Source organism: Lepidochelys kempii, chromosome 7 (genome assembly GCF_965140285.1).
Source record: "Lepidochelys kempii isolate rLepKem1 chromosome 7, rLepKem1.hap1, whole genome shotgun sequence".
Lineage (NCBI taxonomy): Eukaryota > Metazoa > Chordata > Testudines > Cheloniidae > Lepidochelys > Lepidochelys kempii.
The window spans coordinates 14,854,294-14,869,967 of NC_136386.1; the positions used below are offsets into that span (position 1 = coordinate 14,854,294).

Sequence of the window (15,674 nt, forward strand, 5' to 3'; positions counted from 1 at the left end):
CCAATCTGCCCTGGAGGAAAATTCCTTCCCGACCCCAAATATGGTGATCAGCTAAACCCTGAGCATATGGGCAAGATTCATCAGCCAGATACTACAGAAAATTCTTTCCTGGGTAACTCGGATCCCACCCCATCTAATATCCCATCACAGGCCATTGGGCCTATTTACCATGAATATTTAATTACCAAAACCATGTTATCCCATCATACCATCTCCTCCATAAACTTATTGAGTTTAATCTTAAAGCCAGATAGATCTTTTGCCCCCACTGCTTCCTTTGGAAGGCTATTCCAAAACTTCACTCCTCTAATGGTTAGAAACCTCTGTCTGATTTCTAGTCTAAATTTCCTGGTGGCCAGTTTATATCCATTTGTTCTTGTGTCCACATTGGTACTGAGCTTAAATAATTCCTCTCCCTCTCCAGTATTTATCCCTCTGATATATTTATAGAGAGCAATCATATCTCCCCTCAACCTTCTTTTAGTTAGGCTAAACAAGCCAAGCTCCTTGAGTCTCCTTTCATAAGACAAGTTTTCCATTCCTCAGACCATCCGAGTAGCCCTTCTCTGTACCTGTTCCAGTTTGAATTCATCCTTCTTAAACATGGGAGACCAGAACTGCACACAGTATTCCAGGTGAGGTCTCACCAGTGCCTTGTATAATGGTACTAAAACCTCCTTATCCCTACTGGAAATAGCTCTCCTGATGCATCCCAAGACCGCATTAGCTTTTTTCACGGCCATATCACATTGGCAGCTCATAGTCATCCTATGATCAACCAGTACTCCAAGGTCCTTTTCCTCCTCCGTTACTTCTAATTGTTGCGTCCCTAGCTTATAACTAAAATTCTTGTTATTAATCCCTAAATGCATGACCTTACACTTCTCACTATTAAATTTCATCCTATTACTATTACTCCAGTTTACAAGGTCATCCAGATCCTCCTATATGATATCCCAGTCCTTCTCTAGATTGGCAATGCCTCCCAGCTTTGTATCATCTGCAAACTTTATTAGCACACTCCGGCTTTTTGTGCCAAGGTCAGTAATAAAAAGATTAAATAAGATTGGTCCCAAAACCGATCCTTGAGGAACTCCACTGGTAACCTCCCTCCCGCCTGACAGTTCACCTTTCAGTAGGACCCGTTGTAGTCTCCCCTTTAACCAATTCCTTATCCACCTTTCAATTTTCCTATTGATCCCCATCTTATCCAATTTAACTAATTCCCCATGTGGCACGGTATCAAATGCCTTACTAAAATCTAGGTAAATTAGATCCACTGCATTTCCTTTGTCTTCAAAATCTGTTACTTTCTCAAAGAAGGAAATCAGGTTGGTTTGGCACGATCTACCTTTTATAAAACCATGTTGTATTTTGTCCCATTTACCATTGACCTCAATGTCCTTAACTACCTTCTCCTTCAAATTTTTTTCCAAGACCTTGCATACTACAGATGTCAAACTAACAGGCCTATAATTACCCGGATCACTTTTTTCCCCTGTCTTAAAAATAGGAACTATGTTAGCAATTCTCCAATCATACGGTACAACCCCTGAGTTTACAGATTCATTAAAAATTCTTGCTAATGGGCTTGCAATTTCATGAGCCAATTCCTTTAATATTCTTGGATGAAGATTATCTGGGCCCCCCGATTTAGTCCCATTGAGCTGTTTGAGTTTCGCTTCTACCTCAAATATGGTAATGTCTACCTCCATATCCTCATTCCCATTTGTCATGCTACCATTATCCCTAAGATCCTCTTTAGGCTTATTAAAGACTGAGGCAAAGTATTTGTTTAGATATTGGGCAATGCCTAGATTTTCCTTGACCTCCACTCCATCCTCAGTGTTTAGTGGTCCCACTTCTTTTTTTGTTTTCTTCTTATTTATATGACTATAGAACCTTTTACTATTGGTTTTAATTCCCTTTGCAAGGTCCAACTCTACTTGATTTTTAGCCTGTCTCACTTTATCCCTACATGTTCTGACCTCAATAAGGTAGCTTTCCTTGCTGATCCCTCCCTTCTTCCACTCCCTGTATTCTTTCTCCTTTTTCTTAATCACCTCTCTGAGATGCTTGCTCATCTAGCTTGGTCTACAACTCCTGCCTATGAATTTTTTTCCCCTTTCTTGGGATGCAGGCTTCCGATAGCTTCTGCAGCTTTGATTTAAAATAATCCCAGGCCTCCTCTACCTTTAGATCTATAAATTCTTCAGTTCAATCCACTTCCCTAACTAATTTCCTTAATTTCTGAAAGTCAGCCCTTTTGAAATCAAAAACCGTAATTGCAGATTTATTTTTGTTAATCCTTCTGTTCAGTTTGAACTGAATTAGCTCATGATCACGTGAGCCAAGACTATCTCCTACAACCGTTTCTTCTATGAGGTCCTCACTACTCACCAAAACCAAATCTAAAATGGAATCCCCTCTAGTCAGTTCAGCAACTACTTGTTGAAGGAATCCATCAGCTAACGCATCTAGGAAAATCTGAGCCCTATTATTATTACTAGCACTCGTCCTCCAGTCTATATCTGGGAAGTTAAAGTCTCCCATGATCACACAGTTTCCATTAGTATTTACTTTATTACAAACATTAAAAAGGGCTCTATCCATATCCAAATTAGATCCCGGCGGTCTATAGCCCACCCCAAGCACTATCCCAGGGGAGGCTCGAATAGTTTTCTTCCCCAGTGTGATTTTTGCCCAGACGGACTCTGTCGTATCTATTTCATCGCTTCTTATTTCTTTACATTCTACCTCATCATTGATAGACAATGCTACTCCACCACCTTTACCTTTATTTCGGTCTTTCCTAGACAGCACAGACCCCTCAATCCCTGTAGCCCAGTCGTGACGACTATTCCGCCATGTTTCTCTTACCCCTAGAGTATCTGGTTTCACTTCCTGCACCAGTAGCTCTAGTTCCTCCATTTTGTTACCCAGGCTCCTCACATCTTAATTTTTGCTGTTTGGCCTCACTCATGTTCTGTACCCTATGAGGCACGGTCATTCTACAGCCAGTATCACCTATTAGACTGGTATCCACACTGCTCTTTCTCCTTACATACATTCTCCTACCCACGGCTGTATCCTCTCTTACTTCGTTTTCTTCCCTCTCAATGCTAAAATCCGGCATAGAGATTACCTGGACATCTCCCAACCATCTCCCCCAAATTCCTAGTTTAAAGCTCTCTTAATCAGTTGTGCCAGCCTCCATCCTAGAAGTCTATTTCCTTCCCTCGGGAAGTCCATCCCGAAAGAACTGTCCTCTGTCCATGAATGCCTCCCAGTGGCCATATATCCCAAAGCCCTCCTTACAGCACCACTGCCTAAGCCATCTGTTAATAGTCATAATCTTGTCACACCTTTGTTGCCCTTCTCTAGGAACAGGCAGAATCCCACTAAAGATCACCTGAGCCTCGATTTCCTTAAGCGTCTTCCCCAGCCTAGCATAGTCTCCCTTAATACTTTCCAGCAAGAATCTAGCCGTATCATTTGTTCCCACATGAAGGATAATTAGGGGATTCTTTCCTGCTCCCTTTAGAATCCTTTTCAACCTCAAGTCTACATCCCGTATCTTAGCACCTGGAAGACAGCACACCCTCTCTGGATTCTCTGGATCAGCTCTGGTTACAGAGCTCTCTATTCTTCTCAGTAAAGAGAGTCCCCAATCACATAGACCTGCCTTTTCCTAGTGATGGTGCTATTTTCCAGTCTATCCCCTGTTCCCTCTGGCTATAATAAATTCTTTCCATTCCTATTCTCCCTTGTAATCCTCCTTAACCCATCCTGTATGCTCCTGGGGCTCATATTTGGTGCAATCTCCATTAACTCTTCCCCTTTTCCTATAGAACTAGTCGCTCTTCTCTTCTTCCTTGCCCTTCCACCTTCAGTGACTACCTGCTGAGCCCCTTCTTCGTTTTCCAACTCTGCAAACCTATTCTTGAGCTCTATTTCTCCTTCACTAGCCCATCTTTTCCTCTGCCTGGTTCTTTTAGTCATATGCTTCCACTGACCACTTTCCTCACCCAGTCTCCCCTCAGAATTCCCCAGCCCTGATTCCCCCTGCAAGTCTGAGCTTTTCCCTTCAGATACCTCATGTCTTTGCTACATAATCTGCTCAGACTCCTTCCTAAACTCAACCAGACTTTCCACCTGCATCTCCAAACCTCGGATCTTTTCCTCCATCAGCTCTATCAGACGACATTTCATACAGACAAAACTCTTACCAGGTGCCCCCTCCAGGATCATGTACATACCACAGCTTCCACATCCAGTCATCCTCATTGTGTCTTCCACTACATGGGTCACTCCCACAGCTGCCTCGGTATCTATCATTGTCTTCCCACCTAAATCCTGTTAATCTGGGAAACACAAACCACACCAAAACACCACCACCCACAGCAAAAAACAAGCACCACAAAACAAACTCCCCTTACAAACTCCCACTCAAACTCCCCTGTTTACAGCTCTGTTTGCTATCCCCCTGTGCCGCTGCAGCTGTCTGTGAACTTAGTTCACAGTTGTTAAAAGAGACTCAGTTTTGTACCTCATATTAAAATCAGTCAGGATGAGGTTAAAACTGACCTCCCACTGGAGTGTCAGCAATATTTTCTAATGTGAAATTTACACTGGTGAAGCAATAACAAAATATACTGCAGATATTATCACCCAGGACAAATGTATTAAGATATTTAAAGTGGCATAGCTAGCTAACACCACAAACTTTGTATTGATTAGAGCTGGCTGAAAAAAGGGGCACTTTTTTGTGCAAGTTCCACATTTTACAAATTCAAGATTTGGAATTGAATTTTTCTTTCAACAAAATCTGAAAAAAAGTGGCCCCTTTTTCTGAAATTTCAAAATTTGAAATTTTCCAAAATAGCTCTACATTCCACATCAGATAGTCTGGCTCAAGTACGCTAGCTCTTTCTGAACCTTGGTCCATAGTAGTAAGTAAGACTGAGATAAATACACTGTATCAGCTTATGTGAACAAAATAAAAGTGATTGAAGGAAAACATGTGATTAGCTACAAGACTGGCATTTGGATATGGCAAGCACAGATTGGTGATGAAAGAGGGCCCAGCCAATTCCCACTGAAGTTAATGAGAATCTTTCAACTGGCTTCAGTTGGAGTTAGATGGGGTACTAAATACCATCTCATGGCTTTTTAGCAGCCCCATAGCTAGCCTGAAAATAGTAGAATGATTGTGTGGGTACAATGAAGAGATGACGGAAAAAATTAGGGCTGTTGATTAATTACAGTTAACACACACGATTAACTAAAAAAATTAAAATTAACCGCAAATTAAAAAATTGAGATTAATCTCAATTTTAATCGCATGGTTAAACTATAGAATACCAACTGAAATTTATTAAATATTTGTGGATGTTTTTCTACATTTTCTAATATATTGATTTAAATTACAATATTGAATACAAAGTGTACAGTGCTCACTTTATATTACTATTTTAATTACAAATATTTGCACTGTAAAAATGATAAAAGAAATTGTATTTTTTAATTCACCTCATTCAAGTACGATAATGCAATCTATCATGAAAGTGCAACTTACAAATGTAGATTGTTTTTGGTTATATAACTACACTCAAAAATAAAATAATGTAAAATTGTAGAGCCTACAAGTCCACTCAGTTCCACTTCTTATTCAGCAAATTGCTAAGAAACAAGTTTGTTTACATTTGCGGGAGATAATGCTGCCCGCTTCTTATTTACAATGTCACCTGAAAGTGAGAACAGATGTTCATGTGGCACTTTTGTAGCCGGCATTGCAAGGTATTTACATGCCAGATATGCTAAACATTCCTATGCCCCTTCATGCTTTGGCCACCATTCCGGAGGATATGCTTCCATGCTGATGACGCTCATTAAAAAAAAAAAAAAAGAGTTAATTAAATTTTGACTGAATTCCTTGCGGAAGAATAGTATGTCTCCTGCTCTGTTTTATCCGCATTCTGCCATGTATTTCATATTATAGCAGTCTCGGATGATGACCCAGCACATATTCATTTTAAGAACACTTTCACTGCAGATTTTAGAAGAAGCAAAGAAGGTACCAATGTGAGATTTCTAAAGATAGCTATAGCACTCGACCCAAGGTTTAAGAATCTGAAGTGCTTTCCAAAATCTGAGAGGGACGAGGTGTAGAGCTTGCTTTCAGAAGTCTTAAAAGAGCAACACTCTGATGCAGAAACTACGGAACCCAAACCACCAAAAAAGAAAATCAACCTTCTGCTGGTAGCATCTGACTCAGATAATGAAAATGAACATGCGTCGGTCCACAGTGCTTTGGATCGTTATCCAGCAGAACCCACCATCAGCATGGATGTATGTCGTATGTCTTCTGGAATGGTGGTTGAAGATGAAGGGACATATGAATCTTCAGTGCATCTGGCACGTAAATATCTTGCGACACTAGCTACAACAGTGCCATGCGAATGTCTATTCTCACTTTCAAGCGACGTAAACTATCTCCTGCAAATGTAAACAAACTTGTTTGTCTGAGTGACTGGCTGAACAAGAAGTAGGACTGAATGGACTTGTAGGCTCTAAAGTTTTACACTGTTTTATTTTTAATGCAGTTAAACACCGACAGATCCCAGTTGTTGTCAGGCAGAATCGAATCTGGACCTCAGTGCACAATCCTCTACTGTATGAGCTAAAAGCCAATTGGCTGTTAGCTAAGGCTGTAGAGCAGACTCATAATCTCTCTCTCTCTCTCTAAGTGGTCTTGGTGCTACTAGATGGGACAGAACACCACACACAGAAGGTGTGTGGGTTACATACATAATTCTACATTTGTAAGTTCAACTTTCATGACAAAGAGATTGCATTACAGTCCTTGTATGAATTGAAAAATACTATTTCTTTTGTTTTTTACAGCACAAATATTTGTAATAAAAATATAAAGTGAGCACTATACACTTTGTGTTCTGTGTTGTAATTGAGATCAATGTATGTAGTAAACATCCAAAAATATTTAAATAAATGGTATGGTATTAAACAGTGCAATTAATTGCATGATTAATAGCGATAAATTTTTATAATCGCTTGACAGTCCTAAAAAAATAAAAAAAGAATGAACGGGGAGATCTGTGCAGATCCTCCCCAGCACATTTTGAAACAACAGCATTTTAGACAAAGTTTTCAGGTGAAAAGCAAATTAACACCCTCCAAGGCCTACCTGCTATTTGTTTAGAATCCCAAAGTAAGTAGTCAGTGGTAAAGTATGTTCTATGAAAACACCAGCTAGTAAGCATTTACACCCTTGAGCCCCAAATTATCACGTTTTTCCCATCAGACACCAGAAGTATATTAAAACATTGTAAAAACACAGTGTTGGCATTTTGTGTGTGTTTTAAAATACTGTGAAGCAGGTTACTCTCTTCTCAATATGTACTGTTGGACCACTAGCTACTCCTGGCCTTCTCTCTCCTTACCTCTTCCACATGCGAGGTGGTCCACCAAATGCCCTCGTCTACGGCAATACGCCTGCTGTGTGGTGACCTGCTGGTTGAGCCTGTAGAGAATGAGTTAATGGTTTCAGTCATGGTACACAGATGTCTATGTTACCAGTAGCCCATCTTGACATCTCAGCCGAAAGGCCAAGGAAGAAATGGCCTCCAAGAGTGGACATAAAGCACATAGCTCATTTCCCAAGCTTCTTGTAAATCATTTGTATTTGCTGGAGCTTCATTATACACCTTCAGAACTTTTCAGTCGTTTTTGGAACTGAACAGCTTTGTCCATCTAGGCACTCTATAGTCTAGGTGTATACTGAATAGTATGGCAATGTTATCTACTTATCAGTGGCAGCTATATAATTATTAATTTGAATTGCAAGAGTGCCTAGAGATCCATTGTGCTAAGCACTCTACAAACACTCAACAGAAAGATGGTCTCTGCCCAATAGAGTTTATAATCTATAAAGTTTTTATGGGTAACAACGTCTTGAGTTCTTGGTTAAGAATAGTAGTATCTCAATCCTGCTCCCACTGAAACTTAATGGCAAAACCCTCATTCATTTTGCTGAGACCAGGAAAAGAAGCCAGGTATATATCTTTATTGAATGTCCTCATGCGCTGAATACTAATACTAATGCTCATACTAGACAGATGTGGCCTCCTCATTCACTGGATTGCACTACACTAAACTGCTGAGGGGGCACTGACTACCCACAGCAGCACACTCTGCCTTGGCACTGCAACCCTAATCCCCCCTCTTCCCCAGCCTGCCCTGCACTCACCCCACAATGGCAGCTCCTGTCCCATGGAGTTGGGCCCAGCTGCCCACTCTAGGAATTGTGACCTGACACATGGCGTCACAATGCCACTCACTCAAATTTGGTCCAGCCCTCCCACCGTCACAGAATTATAGAAACGTAGGGCTGGAAGGGACCTTAAGAAGTCATCAAGTGCAGCCCCCAGAACTGAGGCAGGGCCAAGTAAACCTTGACTAACCCTGAGAGACCTGAGATAGGGGCCCTGTTCAAGTGCACCCAGTGCCCACTGGTTAATCCAGCCTGATTTCTGCATCTGCGGTTGCACCCATGTACCCTTGCTAAAGCTGCCCCGACATACTATTCAAATACATATTTATGATTTTTAAACAGATATCTTCAGTTTATTAGGATGTGGGACCTCAGAGACAAGTGCAGAAGGTTATCTAGCAGCAAGAAAAGCCACATGACATTTCTTAGAGGGAAAACCGAGTCTAGGAATTATTCATAGCCTTACACACACTCCTGTGAACAGCCAAGCTGACTGAAGCTAATTGGGTTTATGGTAGAATGAAGCTCTGATTGAAGTACCTAGTTTTTTTTTTAAAATGAGTTATATACACACACTCACATACACCCCCCAGATAATATTACTCATAAGCTAGTGTTTTTACAGACCAGAACCCCACAACTATTTTGACTGAATAATTTCTAAATGTTTGCTGTAGTGCATTGGATCCATAATTTAGCTGTTGTAGAAAGGCTGCATGTGGCTGACATTTCAATTTGCTTTTGTAATTCATGAAGCCCCTGCAGTTCCGAGGTGGTGACACCCTACTCAGGAAAGGGTGGCCAGAGTCTCGAGAGTTAATGCACAAGTTACAAAAACCTGGAGAATGGAAATTAACATTGCCCCAGGTTGACAAACTAAATCATTCAAATTCTACTCTGGTGATTTATAAAAATAAAAGACTTATTTAGCAAGCCACCAAGCAGTAGGTGTTTCCATTTTTGCACTTTAACAGCAACAAGAAAAGGGCATGGGAATCTTCTTTGTCTGGGCTGTTTTTTCCACTTTGCGTTTATAGTTTAAAGAAGAAGTGTTCCAATGTGTGATGGGGCTGTGAGTTGTACAGCAAATTTGCTACTCAGGAGGACATACAAACATTTTCTTCAGTGTTTACCCCCACTAGTTTGGGCTTCCATCCCATCAAGTGGAGTTTCACTTATGGAAAAGACTTAGAGAAGCAGAAACGTTTAATAGAATTCTATGGAAATGACTTAAAAAACCAATGCCTTTTAATAGAAGATGGGATCTGTGCTATAGTCCTGTTCAGGACAGCACTTAAGCACATGCTCAAAAATTAAGCATATGCTTAAGTGATTTTCTGAATCAATGCCCAAAGGTTTTTTAACCTATTCTATGGGATTCTATGCAAGGCTGTAATTCTCTATTAAAAATTCTGTGGAAAGACCCAAAACATTTATGCAACAGTTATTTTCTATAAGGAAATGTAGGGAAGATGGGGAGAAAGAAAAACATGAAAAAAGGGAATGGGAGCTTGACAGAGGACAGGAATGGGAAGGGGGGAGGAGGGATATAAAGAGGATGAGTGGGAGATGGAAAATATATGGGTGAGAGAGGAATAGGTAAAAGGAAAAATAATAGAAAAGGGAAATAACAAGTGCAAATGGATCCCATAAGAACGGCCATACTGGGTCAGACCAAAAGTCCATCTAGCCCAGTATGCTGCCTTCCAACAGTGGCCATTGCCAGATACCTCAGAGGGAATGAACAGAACAAATCATCAGGTGACCCATCCCCTGTCACCCATTCCCAGCTTCTGGCAAACAGAGGTGAGGGACACAATTCCTGCTCACCTTGGATAATAGGCATTGATAACTATCCAAGACAGGAGGAAAGCAAGAGTATAGGGGACAGGGCACAACAAAGCAATCAGGGATGGGAAATAGGATAGGTTGTGATCTAAGACAAAAATGTCAAGTGAGTTCATTTCATATGATTCACGGTCTCACATTTTATAGCATTCCCATAGGAAACAGATTTTTTAAAATAAAACAATGGTGATGAATTGACTTTGAAGCCATGTCAGGGAACCATCCAGGAATTGTTCTGCCACAGCAGGAGTTGGAATTGAAATGCAGCCACTTTGAGGGTGTAAAGTGGCAGCTGGTGATAGCAAAAGCAGGCTTGGCGAATCAGAGAGAGAGGGAAACACTGAAGCGGAGTCCCCAGTGACAGGAGCAGCCTTCGGCTATGTAGTGAAGAGACATGCTGCACTTCGATTTCCCTATTGGGTTCCTTTCCTTATTTGTCTGGTGAGTTTAAAAAAAATACCTTCCCCTGTTAAAAATCCAATCCTCAAAGCCAATCATCTACCCTTCTGCCAATTTTATCAATCAGTAAACACTTACCTAGTCTGCTGCATGTGATCATCCTGGAAAGACACAAAAAATCATCTTCCTAATTGATTCTCATATGGTTCATTGTAGGAAAATGCCTAATTAAGAGAGAAGATGACATTTTTGAAAGTAAACCTTATGACACTCACTGCTAAAAAAAATGCTAGTGATGCAATGGAGAGCGAGATAGGCATGAGGTACACATCACAAGAGAAAAGGAGGACTTGTGGCACCTTAGAGACTAACCAATTTATTTGAGCATAAGCTTTCGTGAGCTACAGCTCACTTCATCGGATGCATACTGTGGAAACTGCAAAAGACATTATATACACAGAGACCATGAAACAATACCTCCTCCCACCCCACTCTCCTGCTGGTAATAGCGTATCTAAAGTGATCACTCTCCTTACAATGTGTATGAAAATCAAGGTGGGCCATTTCCAGCACAGATCCAGGCTTTCTCACCCTCCGCCCCCCCCCCCCAAACTCACTCTCCTGCTGGTAATAGCCCATCCAAAGTGACCACTCCCCTTACAATGTGTATGATAATCAAGGTGGGCCATTTCCAGCATAAATCCAAGTTTAACCAGAACGTCGGGGGGAGGGGGGGTATGGAAAAAACAAGGGGAAATAAGCTACCTTGCATAATGACTTAGCCACTCCCAGTCTCTATTTAAGCCTAAATTAATAGTATCCAATTTGCAAATGAATTCCAATTCAGCAGTTTCTCGCTGGAGTCTGGATTTGAAGATTTTTTGTTTTAAGATAGCGACCTTCATGTCTGTAATTGCGTGACCAGAGAGATTGAAGTGTTCTCCGACTGGTTTATGAATGTTATAATTCTTGACATCTGATTTGTGTCCATTTATTCTTTTACGTAGAGACTGTCCAGTTTGACCAATGTACATGGCAGAGGGGCATTGCTGGCACATGATGGCATATATCACATTGGTGGATGTGCAGGTGAACGAGCCTCTGATAGTGTGGCTGATGTTATTAGGCCCTGTGATGGTGTCCCCTGAATAGATATGTGGGCACAGTTGGCAACGGGCTTTGTTGCAAGGATAGGTTCCTGGGTTAGTGGTTCTGTTGTGTGGTATGTGGTTGTTGGTGAGTATTTGCTTCAGGTTGGGGGGCTGTCTGTAGGCAAGGACTGGCCTGTCTCCCAAGATTTGTGAGAGTGCTGGGTCATCCTTTAGGATAGGTTGTAGATCCTTAATAATGCATTGGAGGCATTTTAGTTGGGGGCTGAAGGTGACGGCTAGTGGCGTTCTGTTATTTTCTTTGTTAGGCCTGTCCTGTAGTAGGTGACTTCTGTGAACTCTTCTGGCTCTATCAATCTGTTTCTTCACTTCCGTAGGTGGGTATTGTAGTTGTAAGAATGCTTGATAGAGATCTTGTAGGTGTTTGTCTCTGTCTGAGGGGTTGGAGCAAATGCGGTTGTATCGCAGAGCTTGGCTGTAGACGATGGATCGTGTGGTGTGATCAGGGTGAAAGCTGGAGGCATGTAGGTAGGAATAGCGGTCAGTAGGTTTCCGGTATAGGATGGGAGAGTGAGTTTGTGTGTGTGTTTTTTGGGGCGGGGGGGGTGAGAAAACCTGGATTTGTGCTGGAAATGGCCCAACTTGATTATCATGCATATTGTAAGGAGAGTGATCACTTTAGATAAGCTATTACCAGCAGGAGAGTGGGGTGGGAGGAGGTATTGTTTCATGGTCTCTGTGTATATAATGTCTTCTGCAGTTTCCACAGTATGCATCCGATGAAGTGAGCTGTAGCTCACGAAAGCTTATGCTCAAATAAATTGGTTAGTCTCTAAGGTGCCACAAGTCCTCCTTTTCTTTTTGCGAATACAGACTAACACGGCTGTTACTCTGAAACATCACAAGAGATGGACAAGCACACACAGGATGAGAACTTTGAAAGGAAAGTGGTGCTTATGAGCATCTTGAATTAGAAGAAGTTTAGACTTTAAAACTACACATTTCATGTTTCACAGGTTTGCTGCCTGACAGCAGGATTCCCCGAGAGAGGTCGAAGAACGATCCTTGCAATACTCCCCACAATGCAGTGTCAGATCAAAAAATCTGCTAGACAGTGATTGCAGGTCAGAGATGCTCAGAACTATTAAAGCTAGCAGTTTGCCACTATCCAGATGCAAACCAGGATAACTCACTCCCCATGCAGTCATGAATGAAGCTGCCCTTTGAAGACTACACCACATGTGATGGCATGGAAATTCAGAATTTTTTTCCTTGTAATTACATAAAAAACAGCAGATGAAAAGACTTTCACAATTACATAAAGTATTCTGCTTAACAATTATAAAAGGCCCCAGCAACCCTACATCAGCTAGTTAATAGCCAAAACACTATCAAAAAATTCTGTCATCAAGTGAACTAATGAACTTACATCATAACCTTGGGGACATCACTGCTGAAGAAATCCTAGAAACCAGTTGCAATGCTGCCCAAATTCCCACTGCCACAAAATGACAGACTAGGAATGAGAGCCAGGGGTATAAGATTAAGGCCCTGATCCACTTAAGCACATGCTTAACCACATGTGAGTGGTCCCATGGAAGTCAATATGCTGGATCAGGCCATAACTGAACTACCCCAAACTGCTGAAAAATGACTGCTTTTGGTTCAGTTCAAGGGATGGGAAAAGATTTGTCTGGTTTTTACTCAACTTGTTTGCCTTTCCATAAATAATTTACCATAATCTCTGCATTTAATAAGTCCTGCTTTGACAAATATATAGTGTTTTTATGCCTATTTTGTATAACACTGAGCACACTAATTACCCTCAACTACCTTTATATGTGATAAAATAAATAATATATAATAAAATAATAATAGTAATAATAATATAATAAGGAAGAAGAAGAAGAGAGCTAATATGCCTTTCCTATTGAATTTAACAGCGAAATCCTTTCTATAGAATTTTTAAACCGACCTATGTAATCATGTAGGATGGGTTAAAAATTCTATAGAAAGGATCTAAATTCAGTGGACCAACTTCTCTACTGGTGTAAATTAACACAGCTCCATTGATTTCAGTGGAGCTGTGTCACTTTACATCAGCGGAGAATTTGGCCTGACAGGCTTTTACAGTGATGTCTAGCACCCTATTTTGGCCCCAGTTCAGTGTGGCATTCAACAAGACAACGCACATGCTCATGTTAGGCACTCATATAAGCATCTTGCTTGCAGATTTGGGTCTAAATGTCCATTCCAGATGGGTGTGAAGATAGATTTCCTTAAACAAGGATATTACCAATGCTCTGTCATCTGAACCTGGGCAGTTGAGTTACCTATGTAAAGACAAAGATTCCTATCACCAGAACAGCACAATAATCTTTTGATACATACTCTAAGCACAGTACAAACCAACGGGGCTTTTACAGAGAGTTTAGTGATAGAATTTCAGTCACCAACAGATGTTGCTGTGGCAATTGGAAATCATTTGGCTAGCACTAAAAATATATTTAAAAAAAAGGAGATTTTTATTACAAAAAGCATAAAATGCCTGGTTGCTGCTGGTAATCTAAATTTGGAATGTTCAGTTAATTTGATTGGATGTTATGAGTGAGGGGATGATTTGAAACTATGAGTCATTTTTCTCCCTGGAAGAGTGGATAACCGAGTCTATTAATCTGACAATACATTTAAACTGAGTTATTGTGACAAGGGACTTCCATTATCCATTCCATCTTGTTGCAAACTATCAGAATAAATCTCAGGGGGTTAGGGAAAAAAAGCTGCCTTCCTTTGTTTGCAGTTTTATATGCCACAACAGTTTAGATTTGGTTCACTTTAACTCATGATACTGTACGACTGTACAAGATGGAGAAAAATTTACAGTTATGGGAGAGTTTGCACTAAATAGTTCTGAGATTTTTTTCCTTTAAGATATTTTTTATTATTTATTTGTATTAGCACTTACCAGATACATATATAATACCCAACTTCTAAGTGACAGTTCCTGCTCTGAAGAGCTTACACAAGATAGACAAAGGGTGGGAGACAGGTAACACATGTCCACCTAACTGACTGTCCAAGATCACACAGGAAGTCCATGTCAGAGCCAAGAATTTAAGCCCATCTTGAGGTCTTAACCACAGCAACATCCTTCCTCTTTTGTGCCTTAATTTGGTTCATTTCTATTCGGACAAGTTTTTAATCTTTAAACCAACTTGCTGTACAAGACAGATAAAAGTAGAGCAGTGCAGCTTTGGGAAAAACACACTTTTTCATTTTGAAATGATTTATTAATTGGTTCCAAGGGGAGGAAAAAAAGAAGCGATAGCGGACATGCAGACATATTTTCTAACAAACGGTAACTGAAATCACAGTCCAGATAAACCAAGAATAAAGGTTCAGATTCTGTCATCCTTACTCATTTTGAGGAATAACTTACTCCTTGGATTTCTATGGAAATCAATCAGTGGGGCTACTTGCAGAGCAAGATACTGCTTCAAGATTTTATTAAAACAGGAGCTTAAAATGAGTCTCCTGAATCCATCTGAAGCACCTGCCTGATTTTCAAAGAGATGAACTCTCAGTGAAATCAACAAGAAAGATAGAAATAAACAAAACATCCAAACAAAGGACCAAATTTTGGCCTCAGATCCATGAACAGGGCTCCTGGTAAAGTCCGCTGACCAGAATAATGCAATGTTTAATGGGAAACTACCAAAATACCCTTAGTACAGTACAGTACAGTACAGTACACACACACACCGAGCGAGCCCAACCTCTAAGTGCAACTCTAATATGTCTGTGTTTGCATGCATACACCCCCACCCCCAACAAATATCTTGAAGGAGAAATCTCAGAAGTATTTAGAGCAAACTCCCTCATAACTACAAACTTTTTTGCTCTCCTAGGCTTGCTGCAAAACTCCATTTTGAGAAGCTGCAAATTAGTTCCCAAAGGGAGAGCACTGGATCCGCTGAGCCAGATTCTCAGCCCTGCTATGACAGCTGCCCCTTCCTCTGGCAGCA

General features: G+C 40.8%; 1 long non-coding RNA gene across 1 annotated transcript in view; it reads right to left on the minus strand.

Moving 5' to 3' along the window:
• LOC140914103 (uncharacterized) overlaps positions 1-4,654 on the minus strand; it is a 33,246-nt gene extending 28,592 nt beyond the window's left edge. Inside the window, exon 1 of the long non-coding RNA XR_012159769.2 lies at positions 4,260-4,654. This is a non-coding gene — a long non-coding RNA (uncharacterized LOC140914103). The remainder of the gene's footprint in view (positions 1-4,259) is intronic.
• Positions 4,655-15,674: the final 11,020 nt, after the last annotated feature.